Source organism: Chiloscyllium punctatum, chromosome 26, assembly GCF_047496795.1.
Source record: "Chiloscyllium punctatum isolate Juve2018m chromosome 26, sChiPun1.3, whole genome shotgun sequence".
NCBI lineage: Eukaryota > Metazoa > Chordata > Chondrichthyes > Orectolobiformes > Hemiscylliidae > Chiloscyllium > Chiloscyllium punctatum.
Genome location: NC_092764.1, coordinates 48816955 through 48834008, shown reverse-complemented (window position 1 = coordinate 48834008; position 17054 = coordinate 48816955). Strand labels below are relative to the sequence as shown.

The 17054-nt window shown below is 38.7% G+C and overlaps 1 long non-coding RNA gene across 1 annotated transcript; it reads right to left on the bottom strand.

Moving 5' to 3' along the window:
* Positions 1-1775: 1775 nt before the first annotated feature.
* Positions 1776-13129, bottom strand: LOC140453031 (uncharacterized). The gene is made up of 2 exons (XR_011952285.1): positions 11860-13129; positions 1776-5750 (listed from the first exon to the last, which is right to left on the bottom strand). It is a non-coding gene; the product is annotated as an uncharacterized lncRNA (long non-coding RNA).
* Between the last annotated feature and the right edge of the window lie 3925 nt (positions 13130-17054).

The following is a 17054-nucleotide window of genomic DNA, read 5'->3' as shown; positions in this document are numbered from 1 at the left end:
CAATTTTCTGGACTCACTCACTTTCTCTTTCCAGGACCATTTCTGCCATTCTTTTCCTATCCAAATAAATTTAGAAGCTTTTTAAAAAATATTACTATTGAGCTTTCTCTCAATTCCCTGCTTTCTACCTCTAATTTCTTAGTGTAACTACTGCTCATGGGCCTATAAGCTATCTTCCCTGTATTCTTGTTTCTGCTGAGCAAAATCTCCAAGGTCTGTGTGATGCAGTGGCTTCTAGCACTAGTCATGATGTCAGCATGGCAATCAGTCAATGCAGAATCTGAGCAGGCTCGCACCCTAACGGAAACATGGCCCACAATTTAGCTTTATAATTGATCTCCTCCCAAACTGTTTCTACATCTTAATTTTTCAAATTCAGTTCATCTCTCAATAACGAAAAAACACATTATTTAATTAACAGAGCAACCCTACCAACATTTCCTAGTTTATTATTTGAACATCAAATACCCTTCAACATTCAGGTTCCAGCTTTGGTCACCTTTCAATTATGTTTCTAATGCCAGAACTGATCGTCCAAGGAGTCACGTTTGACTTGAAACGCTAACTGTTTCTCCCTTCTCCCCAGAGATTCTGCCAGACATGGGTTTTTTCTAGTATCTTCTGTTTTTATTTCAGATTTCCAAAATGTGCTGTAATTTGCTTTTACCTCTGTAAGGCTTCTCAGGTCATACCGAGAGCTGTTTCTATCGGTGCTCATTATTCACTCTTCTCGTTACCAATGCTATGTGTATTCACATACAAGTCTTTAAAACTTATTTTGAAACCATTCTTGCTTTCTCTGGGCTTACTAATCCTACACTAGGTTTTGAACATCTCTGAGGATGATATTCCAGTTGAGGTATAATTGTTAAATAATTTTGTGACCAGAGTAGGGATTGATTTAAGAACATTATGACTTAACTGAGAAGTGGATATTGAGGCATCAAAGGGAACAAATACCAGTCTCGGAGAATACAACCGAACTTAATTGACTTGACACAACTCTCTTGCAAATCATTTTCATCAATATCCACTGGATGAATCCACAAATTGGTACTAATTTGTTTTTTTTTCCCACATCGGAGGAGATTGTAACAATGCTAACATGGTGAAATAAAGGAATGCATTATTGAAGATGGGTCTTCTTTCAAGGCTGGGCTAAAGGAGTAAAATGGAAAATGCTGTAAATCTATTATCAAAAATATTTGACTGATTATACAATAGAAACAACGAATAAGGAAAAAGGTATTTCACATTAGATCTTGCACCTTAAGCATTGAAACACTACAGTAATAGCAAAACATTATGTTTACATAACTCCACTAACCAAAAACAGATGGTATGATGTTAGAAATGTTCATCTTACTACTCTAGGAATGTGACCAGTGGTTTTGATCACCTTGGGAAATTATTGTACCAGGGCTTGGAAATAGAAAAAAGTGTAAAAATAGGGTACAAAATTATAAAGGCAACCCTAAGATAGTTTGCGATGCAATTACCTGATTACCCATGGTATATATGGGGTAGAAAAATGAATCTCAGGTTTTCATTCCATTGTATAAAATTCTAAGCAATACTCTAAATTACAGCATTGTTACTGACATACAAATCATCGTACTTTGCATTTAAATCTTTATCCCCAGTTTGACTACCACAGGGTTTCTCACAGCTGAACCCATATCAAATTTCCATAGCAATCAAAAAGTTGTAGAAAATTCAACTGAAATTTTGCACATTACACAATTTAGAATGAGTGTACACAAACATACATCATGGGTAGTCAAAGAATAGGTTTAATAAAAATAATTAAACTTCCATTTGCTCTATAGAACTTCATAGAAAGTAATTCAATAAATTACAAATGACTTTTTAAGACTCATTGTACTACAGAAAGCCAATTCAGACTACACAGAATACAACCTGCAAGTACTGCAATTGTCCAAAATAAAAACACACAATCATCAAGCCTCCAGCAACATAATTAAATACATGGTCAGAGCAGCTACCAAAGTTTGACTTACAATAACTACAAATACACATATTCAATTTACCAACTCATCAGTGATCCTGCTAATGGCAGCACGTATTAGTGTAATTCTTTTGTGTGTTTGTTCATGTTGACTAATGCTACATTGGTGCATCGCATCAGCCACTGATTGTTACACATTGTTGTCTCCTGCAGCTTTAATTTTGTGGGCATTTTTTAAATATTAAAAAAGCAGGACCAATGTAACACCACCTGAACACAATTATTGAGAGTCAGTAAAAATAAAGGAAACAGTTATTAAATCTAACCTGGAGGCAAATGGAGACAATGTGACATTTTACATAGATGTTTGAAAACTGTGGTCTGTCAGATCTCACCATTGTAAGAGAATAATGACAAAAATAGTTTATTACTAGACATCAGGGAAATATATGTTTATATACAGTAATGCTTCATTTCAGACAGAAGGAGCAATTCGGTATATAAAGAAACCAGCACTGTATAATTTAGTTTAATGCTGCCTGTGTTTAGCACTACAAAATTACTGTAAAAATATTTTAAAGTATTCACTTAGTTTGCATACTTTTTAAAGCTGTGGTATCCTTTTAGGTGGCATGTACAAACTATATTTGAAAATCTAAATACTATCCTGCACATACACCAGTCTTCAAAGGTACCAGTCATTGTTAACTTGAATATTAAAATCAGTACAATTAAAAGTTGCACTGTTTTCAAAGATTCTTCCATTTGTCGAATCAAAAATGCAGTGGATCATACGCATGTTTTTGTGAATTATTTTTTAAATTGCCCCATCTAGAGTAATGAAATTCCGTTGAGGGCGTAACAAAGCCCAAATTTCTAGATGAAATATTTAGAGTACAACCAAACCCGGACACATTTTCAGAGAAATTCAACAGATTTATCCACGAAGTTCTGTGCATATTAAAAATCATACTCTAGGTTGGTTAAGCATTCTGGAAGAGCAAGCTAAAAATCAATTTGCTTCTGTGCTGTAATGTGTGTTCCTCTTACATCTAATAAAAAGTATTCAATTACATACCTATACACCATACAGCAAAACTGGGGACTGTACCTGTTTTTGATATGGTATTGGTCTATGAAAGCAAGCAAAAAAGTGGGATACAACAGCTTTAAAAATGACTGCATATTAAACCTCTCTTTGTAAACTGTTGCCTCTAAATACATTTCTAACTGTGAAATCAACAAAATCTCAATACTGCAAATGACATTAATTGCCTTTGCTTCTAGCATATGGGTACATGTGCATTTTAACACTGCTTTGCAATAATTTCACACCAGCTTTTGATGATGATTTTTTTCCAGTCTATTACTGACAGCAGAGAGGAATATTGTGTATGAAATTAAAACTACTGCGCAAATACAATATGTTAGTGTAACAAACAGAATTATACAAACAAGTCACAAGTATAATAATTCTGCAATGCACACAGTCAATAGTGCTCTGCTTTGTTAGTTCTATCATCCTGGTGAGCTTCTTATATCAGAAGACATTTGTTTAGTTTTCAAATTCAGTACTGAATGCCCAATGTAAAACTGTAGTTCAGTATTGATTAGTATGACGCTGGTAGGCAATAGTTGCTGGGGATCCAGGTTTAAATTGGATCAGCACTGTACCCACAGCCCTTTCCAAATAGAGGTTGGCATGGTTCCTATGGAAAGATGATAATGTGCGCCAAACAATATTTCACTGCAGTGGAAACAATTTTATTTTTCAATGCAGCGAACTAATACACTGCTCTGCAGTGATAATAAACACTGAAAACTGTATAATAAAATGCATCACTTTCTCTTCTATTTGTATACTTTTATTTGATCAACACAATGATTCCTATAGTGGTTTTTGGCAGGAATGCACTGTATATTCAATTTACTAAACCACTCCTTAAATACTCCCAAAGAAGCAAGGTAATGTAAATTGGGATCAAAGAACCCTTTCTGGACAGAATTCCTATTTCTGTTGCCTATGTTGGGACACCAACTAATCATTCCCATGAAATGAATAACCAGGCAAAATATACTGCACGTATCAATGTGACTTCCCATGGCACCTTGCCCCCTTTTAATAATTTGCAGAGAAAGAACACATGCAAAGTGAAAGTACTCACTACAACCAGCTACATAATGTGATAAATGAGACATCTTGCAAACTGCGAACAAAGCAAATATTATACAACTATTTCTGTAAAACTTCTAAACTAGCACTGCTGAGGTAATAAATAAATAGCCAGTTTTACGGCCAATTGGGAAAAAAAAATCTTCCAAATAACTCAGAAGTGTACCTGAATTTTAAAACTGACAGTGCATCACAACACTTTAGCAATAAAATGCAAACTTCCATTTTGACTGTTGCCATGTTGCATTATCAAGATGTATATTCTACAGTTTTAATGACATTCATTAGCTGCCAGGGTTATTGCTGTGTCTCCTGCAGTTTGATCTGAGTACTGAAATGAGCGTCAAGGAGTTTGTGGATTTATATACAGAAAGTTAATACGATATGCATAAAGGTATCCTCATTTTCCCTAGTTCACACCAAATATATTAAATATACGGCTCTCATGGTGCATATTTATTTTATTAAAATTAATTCCCTAAAAAAAATTAACAACTAGCACTGTGATGCTTCAGTATTTGTTACAACTGAGAGCACACATGGATTCTGTTTAGCCTCCCAAAACAACTTTACATGCAAGGTACCATTAAATACTTTGTACCTATAAATAGATACTGAAATCCTCTCAGTTAATCACAGATGAGTACTTTTTTCTGAATCATCACTGGACTATTTACAGAAAAGAACCATTTATACTAATCAATGAAGCTGTTCCAGTGTTAGATCAAATATATTATTTCAAGTTCAGTCTTCTTCACTGGAATCTGAATCATCTGGTTGAGTTGTATCTTCACTAGTAGACAATGATGTTGCTTTCTCAGATGCATCATCTCCACTATTTTCATGTGAAGAATTCTGTTCTGTTCCCTCTTGATGTTCTACTGTTTCCTTTGTAGGCTTGGGCTTGGTTACATCTGTATTTCTATTCGTCTGTACATCAAAGATATTAGTCTGAGGGAATCCTGCAATTGGTATGTTAAGGCCTGGAGAGAGTAGAATGCCTGGATAAAGCATACTGGACAATAACAGTGGATTAATAGCCAGAGGACCGCTGGATGTTACTGAGGCAGAAGCACTTGTGGTTGGTGTAACCTTCCTAGGAGAAGACGCAGCAGAACTTGACACTGAGATTTCATTACAAACATCCACATTTTGTTTCTCTGTCCTTTCATTTGATCCATCTGTTGGCTTGAAGGAATCTATAGTGCTACTTCCCTTTCTGTCCTTGGGAGCAGTCTCTGAGGATTTAGTTAGTAAATCTCCCATACCAAATATATTAGGTAACCCTGCCATATTTGAATGCATCATAGGAAACATGGAAGTCAGGGATTTTGTCTCTCCACCTGTAGATGGAAGGCCTGCAGGGAATCCCATCAATCCAGCTGTCAATTGCAAAGACTGTAAATTCTGGAGATTCTGTTGCAAACTTTGGAGGCTGTTTAAGTCCATCCCAGCAAGAAGGCCATTGGCGACTAGGGGGTTAACAGTCATAGCTGCAGCAGCAGCTTTGGTGAGCTCACTTTTTGGACGTCTACCCCTTCGACTAACCTCTTCTCGCACAACAGGTCCTGTGAGGATGCGGTCAAACATATTTTCCGGTAAATACCCCTAGGAAAGAAACATAGTCTATATTAAATACTTGCCATATTTATATACTACAACAAGCCAAAATGGCAAAGTTAGATCACCAGCTGGCCCTTCTTCCTATTTTGATCTATTTTCTTCCCTGCTCACCTGAAACCACTAAGACATTGGTTTACAGGTATCAAACCTGCTCAGGAATCTGAGCATATCACCATTCTTCATTTGTAAGCATATCAAATGAGTGTCACACATTACAACCACAAGAAATGTCATAGACTATGATGTTTTCTTGCAAGAGTTATCATTAGACATCTTAGGAACAGGAGTGGACCACTTAGCCCATTGAACATGTTCTGCCATTTAACATTATTGCTGATCAAACAGTTCAATGCCTCTTATCCACACTGTCCCTATAACTCATAACACCCTTAACACACCAAAATTTAGCAATCTCTACTTTAAACACACACAACAGTCCACAGGTTTTCAGATTACCACCCTCGGAGTTTAAAAAAAACTGATTTTAGCCCTAAATGGCATCACACTTATGTTGAAATTGTGCCCCACTGGCTTTAAACTCCCCAACCAGAAAAAATAGCTTACCTGCATCTTCTCTATTATCATAGGAATCCCTACAGTGCAAAAAGAAGCCGTTCGAGCTAGCACTGGCCCTCTGAACAGCATCCATTCCAGACTCTGTTTCCTCCATCCTATTCCTGTAACCTAGCATTCATCACAGCTAAATTTAGCCTGTACATTCCTGGACACTACAGAGTAATTTAGCATGGCCAATACACCTAACCTGCACATCTTTGGGCTGTGGGAGAAAACTGGAACACCCGAGGGAAACCCACACAGACACGGGGAGAACGTGTAAACTCCATACAGTCACCTAAGGCTGGAACTGAACCTGGGTAGATTTCAATGAGATCACCTCTGATTCTTCAAAACACTTCAGGACACTTGGACACAATATACATTCTTTCTTCATGGGATAATCCCATGTCATGGAACAAATCTGGGTGAACCTGTTGCATTCCTTCTACGACAATAACATCCTCCCTGAGGTAAGGAGATCAAAACGGCATATTTAATCAAACTTCTATACAAGTGAAGCAAGGCTTCACTACTCTTGTACTCAAATCCTCTTGCAATAAAGGATAACATTCCATTAGTTTTCCTAATAACCTGCTGCACCTACATGTTAGCGTTCTTCGACTGATTGACAAGGATACTCAAGTCCCTTTGTACATCTACACTTTACAACTTCTTCCCATTTAAGAAGTATTCTGCATGCCTGTCCACCTATCAAAGTGGATAACCCCACTTATTTCAGAAATGGGATTACTTTTCCCTAACTAAGAACTGAGCTTAAACCAGATGACTAAATTCAGCACATAACTGGAATCAAAACTAGGAGTCCTGCTGAATAGACAAACTATATTTTACCTTAAGCAGCTTAGACCTAGTAGCATGCTTCTTTGCATACTGCTCATTTTCCAAATACAAATAAATAGGTCAAATGTGGTCAGCAATACATACAGAAGTTACAATACAGAAACAGGCTTTTTGACTCAACTCACCTATTTCATTTTTACCATCCACAAAGTTATTGTTCTAATTGTGTTTACCCATCCTGCTCCCATATGCTTTCAAATATTTTCATTTCCCCTCCATGCTAATTAAATCTTGAATGTCAAGTTTTTCTTCAGCCACCAATCCAGAATATGAAATGGAAGGTCTTCGATGTTATATCAAGAAGTCTTTCCGGACGTCAGTTCTAAATTCCTTGCATTGGAAGTTCTATCTACACCCCTCATCATAACCACCAGAAACAGTCCTATCAACCTGTTAATAATTTGAAATACTTTTAATTTTCTATCCGCAAATGGGTATTGCTGTTATGGAAAAAAATCCTTCATATCTATGTTTCTAACAAGTGAATCTATTTCCTGACAAAATGGGCAATATGGATATTTAATTAATGTAATTGGAAAGACTAATTTCAAACATACATAAGTGTAAGGTGCTGCACTTTGATAAAGACATAAGGAGATCATGCATTGCTTAAGTCACAAATCTGAAGGGAGGTAAAGAAGAAAAAGCACAGATGCACAAATCCCTAATAGAAGTGAAGCAGATTAATTAGGCCATTAGAAAATCAAATCATTGGGATTTATTTCTTGTGAAGTGCAGCAAAATTATATTAAACACAATTGAATGTTAGTTAAGCCAGAGTGTTGCACACATTTTTGGTCTCTGTATGATAAAAACATATGCACTGAATAAGATGCAAAAAAAGTTCTCAAGAATAATATAACAACTTGAAGGATATATTTATTGAAGACTGAGCAGGCCAAGGCGCCTGGCTGAGGGGTGACCCGAAAGAAGTCTTTAAAATTATGATTCGTTTGATAGGATAGATGGATAGAAAATGCTTGCACTTGTGGGTGAAGTCCAAAACCCAAGAACATTAAATCCAGTAGGGAATTCAGGAGAAGCTAATACAACAAACTTTTATTAACTAGCATCTAGAGTGTGCCGATTGATCAAACGCTGCAGATAATCAACAGGTATACATAACCATAGTCAACCCTAACCAAGCAAAACTTTGAGACATTCACCTCCCTCAAAAATCTTTGTAAAAAAACATCAATACACCTCCTAAAATCAATGTAAAAACACAGAGTAAGTATTAGAAATTTAATGCACATCACTGTTATACTTTACTTACAGCATAAATCAAATAATAATGGAACTTTGCATATGAAAACATTGGTAAGAATATAGAACTTGCTGCTCCCAGTTGAGGTTGTTAGATGCATTCAAAAGTGGAAGCTGGATAAACACCCAGAAGGAAGGGGAGAAAAAAAAGAGTACACCAACAAGGTTTGAAGAAAAAGGTTGAGCAGAGGTTAGTGCGGAGTTTAATCCAACAAATTTTAAAGGATTTAAAGGGTAACCTAATTGAGACACTTAAAATGATATAAAAATTGAATAGATTCTGCTAAGTGCTGATCTCTATTGCAGGAATCCAGACAATCTGTAAACAAAAAATGCTTATTGTTACTTCATAAATTTCTTCCTTATCCTCACACTTCGCATTTCAACACTCACTTTAGTTCTTTAATTATTCTTATAGCTCTCATTAACTTCAGTCTTTAATTTAATCAACTTCTCACCACTTAAACTATTTGATACCATCCAAAAAGAACTGGGAAAGTGTGCTTATTCTATAGTTCGGCTACCTCATCCTTTGAGAAAAGCAAAAAAAAAGCCAACCGTTCATGCATGATGCTACATATGGATCCCTTTGCATCATTGCTTAATTAGATGACTCTTCAACATTTATGAAATATGCCCCAGACCAAATCTAGTTTCCAATCAATTTATTTATTAACTTTATCCTTTCTAACTGACTCACAAACTTCATAATATTTTGAACATTAGGCATGATCTGATCCAACTCAGTACCCATAATTAAAATTACCCTGACCTATTGGGTGCACCATACTGCTTGCATGAGGCTTCTACCAATTTTAAGAATCCATTTTCCTTTCCAGCACTTACTCACTTTCTTCCCAACTTAAGAGTGCATTACCAGAATTTTTCAGAACAATAATTTAGTTTTCACACTCACTCCCTCCACCAATTGTCAGGACCGGGTTGAAGACAACTCCGTAAATAATTAAAAATAAAACAGTTGAACAGGTATCTAAGAGTGAGGTACTTTACAGGGTTAAACGAACAACAGGAGGAGTGGGTCAAAGCACAAATGCTCATTCAAAGCACTGGCACAATGCAGCAAGTGGTTTTCTCCTGTGTTGTAAAATTCTATGATTCAGCTCTATAACACGACTACATATTTTTTCTCTATAATTTAAAGGTATGTAAACCAACTCAATGTCAGAAACCCTTTCAACGAAATAATCAGTTCCAGTACCCCACGTGTATTTCCTACGTATTGCAACGAGTGCATTTTAACAGATGGTCATGAAACAAAATTACTCCTTCCTGTCTATTCTTTTGGTATCAGATAACTTCCTTTTCCTGTTTATATATTTTTTCTAATTAATTCATATGACATCAGTGTTGCTGGCTGAGCAGGCATTTGTCATACTGCCCTTTATCATGTAGTGGTGAATTCTTGAATTGCTGCAATCCATGTGCTCTATGTAGACCCACAATGCTATTCAGGTGGCAATTCCCAGATTTTGACCCAGTAACACTGAACAAACTGCAATATATTTCCAAGTCTGGATGGCAAACAGTTTGGAGAAGGACTTACAGGTGGTGATGTTCCCATGTATCTGCTACCCTTATCCATTGAGACATTAATACATTGAATTTGGAAAGTGGAAGAAATCTTGGTGAATTTCTGCAGTGCACCTTAGCAATAGTACACACTGTTGTTACTGAGGGTCATGGGTGGAGGGTGTGGGGATTTGTTGAAGTGATGGCGATCAAAATGGCCGCACTGTCGTGGATGGTGTCAAGTTTGAACAGAATCCTTAGTGTGAAGCAGGCCATTTGCCCATGGAGTCCACACTGACCCTCTGAAAGGCATCCCACACAGACCCACGCCATCTTATCCCTGCAAACCTGCATTTCCCATGGCTAGCCTACCTAGCCTGCACATGCCCGACACAGTGGGCACAATCTACGTAACCTGCACACCTTTGGACTTTGGGAGGCAACTGGAGCACCAGGAGGAAACCCACACAGATTTGGGGAGAATTTTCAAACTCCACATAGACACCAGAAGGGCAAGTCATTATCCTGAGGAATTCCTGCAAAGAGCTAAGATGACAAGCCTCCAACAACCACAATCATCTTCCTTTCTAACATTCATGATGCAAAGAGTTTTCTCCCTGATTACCAATGACTCCAGTTTTGCTAGGGTGTCTTGATGCCACACACTGTCAAATGTAGCCTTCATGTCAAGGACAGTCAGTCTCACCTTATCACTGATGTTTAAATTTCACAGAGCAGATTACCTAATTATGAGAAGTCACAATTCATCTCTGGCATCTAAACTACGGACTAAATTGATGAACTATATAAAGTGTAGAACAGCACTTTAGTTTCCTATTACAAAGTTAGAACATAGAACATTACAGCGCAGTACAGGTGCTTCGGCCCTTGATGTTGCACCGACCTGTGGAACCAATCTGAAGCCCCTCTAATGTACACTATTCTATTCTCATTCATGTGCCTATCCAATGACCATTTAAGTACCCTTAAAGTTGACAAGTTTACTGTTGCAGGCAGTGCATTCCATGACCCTACTGCGCTGAGTAAAGAAACTACTACTGACATCTGTTCTTTATCTACCACCTCTCAATTTAAAGCTATGTCCCCTCGTGCTAGCCATCGCCATCAGAGGAAAAAAGCTCCCACTGTCCAACCTATCGAATGCTCTGACTATCTTATATGTCTCAATTAAGTCACCTCTCAACCCTCTTCTCTCTAACGAAAACAGCCTCAAGTCACTCAGCTGTTCCTCGTCAGACCTTCCCTCCAAACCAGGCAAAATCCTAGTAAATCTCCTCTGAACACTTTCCAAAGCTTCCACGTCCTCTCACGCGGTGACCAGAACTGTGCGCAATATTCCAAATGTGGCCGCACCAGAGTTTTGTACAGCTGCTGCATGATCTCATAGTTCCGAAACTCAATCCCTCTATTAATAAAAGCTAACAAACTGTATGCCTTCTTAACAACCCTATCAACCTGGGTCGCAACTTTCAAGGATCTATGTACCTGGACACAGAGATCTCTCTGCTCATCTACATAACCAAGAATTTTACCATGAGTCCAGTACTCTCCTGTTACGAGATGGAGTAATATAATTGAAAATTATGATTTCAAGTAGTTGTGATCCACAATTAAATGAATCTCAACAAATTGATAATCCAATATGGTGGATTTATGATTGTACTTGAATAGCTTTGAACATTAAATTGCTAATGAGATGATTAGATTCTCACAGTCAAACTGCCAGGTTGAGTTGTTGAAAGACAGCACTTAATTACCTAGTGGTCTAAACTTACACTTTTACTATTTCAAAACAGAGTACAAATTACAACATCAAACTTCAACATGAAACCTTTCAAAATTTTATTGCATTACTTACCGACTGCTTTACTACACTTGCCCATTCTGGAGCAATTCCAAACTCGGGATTTTCCTGCAGCCACCTCTCCAAGTCTTTAATCGGAGGAGCCAGTGAGCCACCCACCTAAAGCAAAAACAGCCTTGCAATTTACAGAACTTTACTGAACATGGTTTAGCTTTTCTCTCCCAAATTTCCCATGTACCAAGTTTGAAAACAGCAATATTGTAAAACAAATAGAGTCCATACCCAGGACAAAGTATTAACAGTGCTTTATGAAAGGTAAACCTGATGCTTGAAATCTAAAATATAAACAAAAAATGCTAGACATATTGAACAGATCAGGTTGCTATTGTAGAGAGAACGAGAACAATGTTTCAGGTCTGTGACCATTGGCTAGAATTCAAATGTTCCAGATGTAACTGGTTTTAAGCAGCACAGAATCCAAGAAAGCAGAGCAGAAGAAAGATGTTCATCAGAAGTAGCAGGAGCAGTAACTGCAAATAGAAACTGTGGAACTTAATATCAAGTCTAGATGTTTACAAAGTGCCTAGTTGAAAGATGATGCACTGAACCTCCAGCATTCATCCAGATTCATTAGAACAGCATAAGAGTCCAACAAAAGGGACAGAGTAAAACAGAGACTTAAAATAAGAGACAGCCAGAAACTTGGGATCACTCTTGCAGATTGAATGGAGGTGTTCAGTAAAGTGATTGCTCAATCTGTTTGGGATCCCCAGTGTAGAGAAGGTCATATATGAAAGCTGTATATTTAATCAAAAGTAGTATAATTAAGTTGCTGTTATCTTTAAAATTATGAAATGGGATTCCAGATTGTGGGAATGAAGAAGTTAACAGGGCCTGTGTTATATCACTTCTACATAGAGATGCAGTGAATAAGGAAGTAGGGGTATTGGCCCTGATGGAAGACTAGACCAGGATGTTGTGTGAAGAATGGTTCACTGGAATGCTGAAAGCAGAGGGGAAATAAAGATGTACTGAACACTGACATTGCATTAGATGCAGTGGAAAAAGCAGAGGATGGTCCATTCAATGTTGGTAGACAGAAAAGCGAGGACAAGGAGTCTCATTGTGGCTTTGTCAAGCAAGGCGAAGGAAGGAGAGCAGTGTATGGGAAATCAAAAGGACTGTGTTGACCATATTGTAAAGGGGTTATGTTTTGAATGAAAAAGACAAGATCTATCAATATTACTGGTGTGAAAGATGGCATCGTCAGGACATCCAGCAAAGAAGTACAAACTGGCAGAACTGAATAGTGTCTTTAGGGAAGTGGAATGGGAGGAAGTGAAAATATACTTTAAAGCTTTGTTATAGAATTTTTGCATGCCAATTCAAGTTCTCAACTGAAGAAAAATTATTAGCCTATCTAGGAGATAGACTGTCAAAAATAGGTAATAAGATAAAACATTTAAAGAAATAGAAGGAGCAGCCATTCAGCCCTGAATATGCTCTGCCATTCAATAAAACTATGACTACTAATCTCTACTTTCAACTTCACCTTTCTATAATTTCCTCAGTATCACAACCTTTTGGGTGAAGATATTTTTCACTTTAATCCTAAATACCAATTTCTAACCTAAGACAACATAGTTGTATAGTTCTGTACCTCCCGTGTACTAAAACGGTTCGACCTGCAGGGCAACATCTAACCTGTGTTAAGCTTGGGAAAAAAAAATCGAGGAACACAGGAAAAATAAGAATTTAAGTAGAAGAGAGGGAACCGATTTGAAAGGACAAAGAGTTTCTACATCTTGCTAGTCTCCAGGTTATGGTTAATAGTGTAGGAGTAATATTAAGCTAAGTTGAAGTAAATAAAGTGATTTGTAAAGTTTAAGGCATGTCAGGTCAGCTTAGCCAAACAAAATGAAACTGTGGCATCTGGGGAGTGGAGGACACTTCTCATGATCTGGACAAGTCAATGTTGGGGAATGCTTACTGGCTACAAAAGATTGAGCTCTCAGTTTCAAAGGTCTATCAGTAACTAGAAATATGTGAGGCAGAGAACTACATGGATGGCATGATTACAGAGGCGGTCATATCACAGATGAGCAGCAAGCAAGAGATAGGGAATGGGTACCCTTGCAAAAGGTTATCAAGAAAGTCAAGACAAAATGGCAGGAGTGCTCAGAGGTCTTTCTCACTAACTGGTTAGATTTGCCCTTCTATTTCTGTTGTTCTGAACATTTAGAACATAGAACAATACAGCGCAGAACAGGCCCTCGATGTTGCACCGACCTGTGAACTCTTCTCAGTTCATCTCCCTACAAAATCATTCATGTGATTATCTAAGGATTGTTTAAATCTCCCTAATGTGGCTGAGTTGACTACATTAGCAGGTAGGGCATTCCACGCCCTTACCACTCTCTGCGTAAAGAACCTGGCTCTGACATCTGTCTTAAATCTATCACCCTACAAATCTATTATTTGTAGTTATGCCCCCTCATACACGCTGAAGTCATCATCCTAAGAAAAAGACTTTCATTGTCTACCCTATCTAATCCTCTGACCACCTTGCATGTCTCTATCAAATCCTCTCTTCGCCGCCTTCTTGCAAATGAGAACAGACCCAAGTCTCTCAGCCTTCCTCATAAGATCTTCCCCCCAGACCAGGCAATATCCTGGTAAATCTCCTCTGCACCTTTTCCAATGCTTCCACATCCTTCCTGATATATGGGGACGAGAATTGTACACAATATTCCAAGTGTGGCCGCACCAGCGTTTTGTATAGTTGCAGCATGATATTGCGGCTCCGGAACTCAATCCCTCTACAAATGAAACCTAACACACTGTATGCCTTCTTAACAGCACTATCCACCTGGGTAGCAACTTTCAGGGATCTATGTACATGGACTTCAAGATCCCTCTGCACATCCACACAACCAAGAATCTTTCCATCAACCAAGTACTCTGCCTTCCTGTTATTCTTCCCAAAGTGCATCACCTCACATTTAGCTGCATTGAACTCCATTTACCACAGCCCAAGTCTGCAGTTTATTCAAGTCCCCTGCAACCTGGAACATTCTTCCACACTGTCCACTACTCCACCGACTTTAGTGTCGTCTGAAAATTTACTAATCTATCCACCTATGCCTACGCCTAAGTCATTTATAAAAATGACAAACAGCAGTAGTCCCAAAACAGATCTTTGTGGCACACCACTAGTAACCGGACTCCAGGCTGAATATTTTCCATCAAACACCACTCACTGCCTTCTTTCAGAAAATCAGTTTCTAATCCAAACTGCTAAATCGCCCTCAATTCCATGCCTCTGCATTTTCTCCAACAGCCTACAATGTGGAACCTTATCAAAGGCTTTACTGAAGTCCATGTATACCACAACAACTGCCCTACCCTCATCTACATGTTTGGTCACCTTCTCAAAAAACTCAACAAGGCTTGTGAGACATGACCTGCCCTTGACGAAACCATGTTGACTGTCTGAAATCAAATTGTTGCTTGCTAGATGATTATAAATCTTATCTCTTATAATCCTTTCAAAAACCTTTCCTACAACAGAAGTAAAGCTCACTGGTCTATTATTACTTGGGTCACCTCTACTGCCCTTCTTGAACAAGGGCACAACATTTGCAATCCTCCAGTCCTCTGGTACCAAACCTGCAAACAATGACGACTCAAAGATCAAAGCCAAAGGCTCTGCTGTTGCCTCCCTAGCTTCCCAGAGAATCCTCAGATAAATCCCATCTGGCCCAGGGGACTTGTCTACTTTCACTCCTTCTAGAATTGGTAACACCTGTTCATAACTAACCTCGATCCTTTCTAGTCTAATACCTCATACTTCATTCTTCTCCTCAACAATATTCTCCTTTTCCAGAGTAAAAACCAATGAGAAATATTCGTTTAGCACCTCTCTGATCTCCACAGGGTCGATACTCAACTTCCCACTTCTGTCTTTGATTGGCCCTATTCCTACCTTAGTCATCCTTTTATTCCTCACATATCTGTAAAAAAGCTTTAGGGTTCTCCTCTATTCTATTTGCTAAAGACTGCTCGTGTCCTCTCTTTACTCTTCTGAACTCTCTCTTTAAATCCTTCCGAGCTGATCTGCAACTCTCCATCGTCTCATCTGTACCATCTTGCCTCATCAACACATAAGCCTCCTTCTTCTTCGTAACAAGAGATGCAATTTCTGTAGTAAACCACGGTTCCCTTACCTAATCACACCCTCCCTGCCTGACAGGGACATACCTATCAAGGACATGCAATATCTGTTCCCTAAACCAGGTCCACATTTCCATTGTCTGCATCCCCTGCATTTTGCTACCCCATTCTGTGTATCCGAATTCTTGCCTAATCTCATCATAATTGCCCTTGCCCCATCGCTAACTCCTGGCCCGCGGCATGTACCTATCCCTTTCCATCGCTAAACTAAACGTAACTGAATTATGGTCACTCTCACCAAAGTGCTCACCTACAACTAAATCAAACACCTGGCCTGGTTCATTACTAAGTACCAGATCCAATGTGGCCTCCCCTCTTGTCGGCCCTTCGACATACTGTGTCAGGAAACCCTCCTGTACACATTGACAAAAACTGATCCATCTGATGTACTGGAGTTATAGCATTTCCAGTAAAGTTATGGGGAAGTTAAAGTCCCCCATAATGACCACTCTGTTCCTTTCACTCCTACCCAGAATAATTTTGCTAATCCTCTCTTCCACCTCTCTGGAACATCTGCGGAGGCCTATAAAAAACCCCAAGCAGTGCGACCTCTCCTCTCCTGTTTCTAATCTCAGCCCACACTACCTCAATAGACGACTCCTCATCAAAAGTTCTCTCAGCCACTGTTATACTATCCTTGGCTAACAAGGCCACACCTCCCCCCTCTTTTACCGCCTTGCCTGTTCATAATGAAAGATCTAAACCCTGGAACCTGCAACATTCATTCTTCACTCTTCTCTATCCATGTCTATGAAATGGCCACAACATCGAAGTCCCAGATACCGATCCATGCTGCAAGATCATCCAACAAGTTATACAAAATGCAAGCAGAGGGAGACCAGGAGCTGAGAACTCAAGCGAACAGAGCATGTAAAAGCATGTAACTCCTTAACCAGTTTGAAGGGCTGTGAAATTGACAGTCCAAGGAAAGTGAACTGTAAATTAGGTTAGCGCGCGGGGGAGAGAGCGCACGCGGGGGAAGAGACTGTGCGCCCGGGGAAGAGATTGCGGGGGGG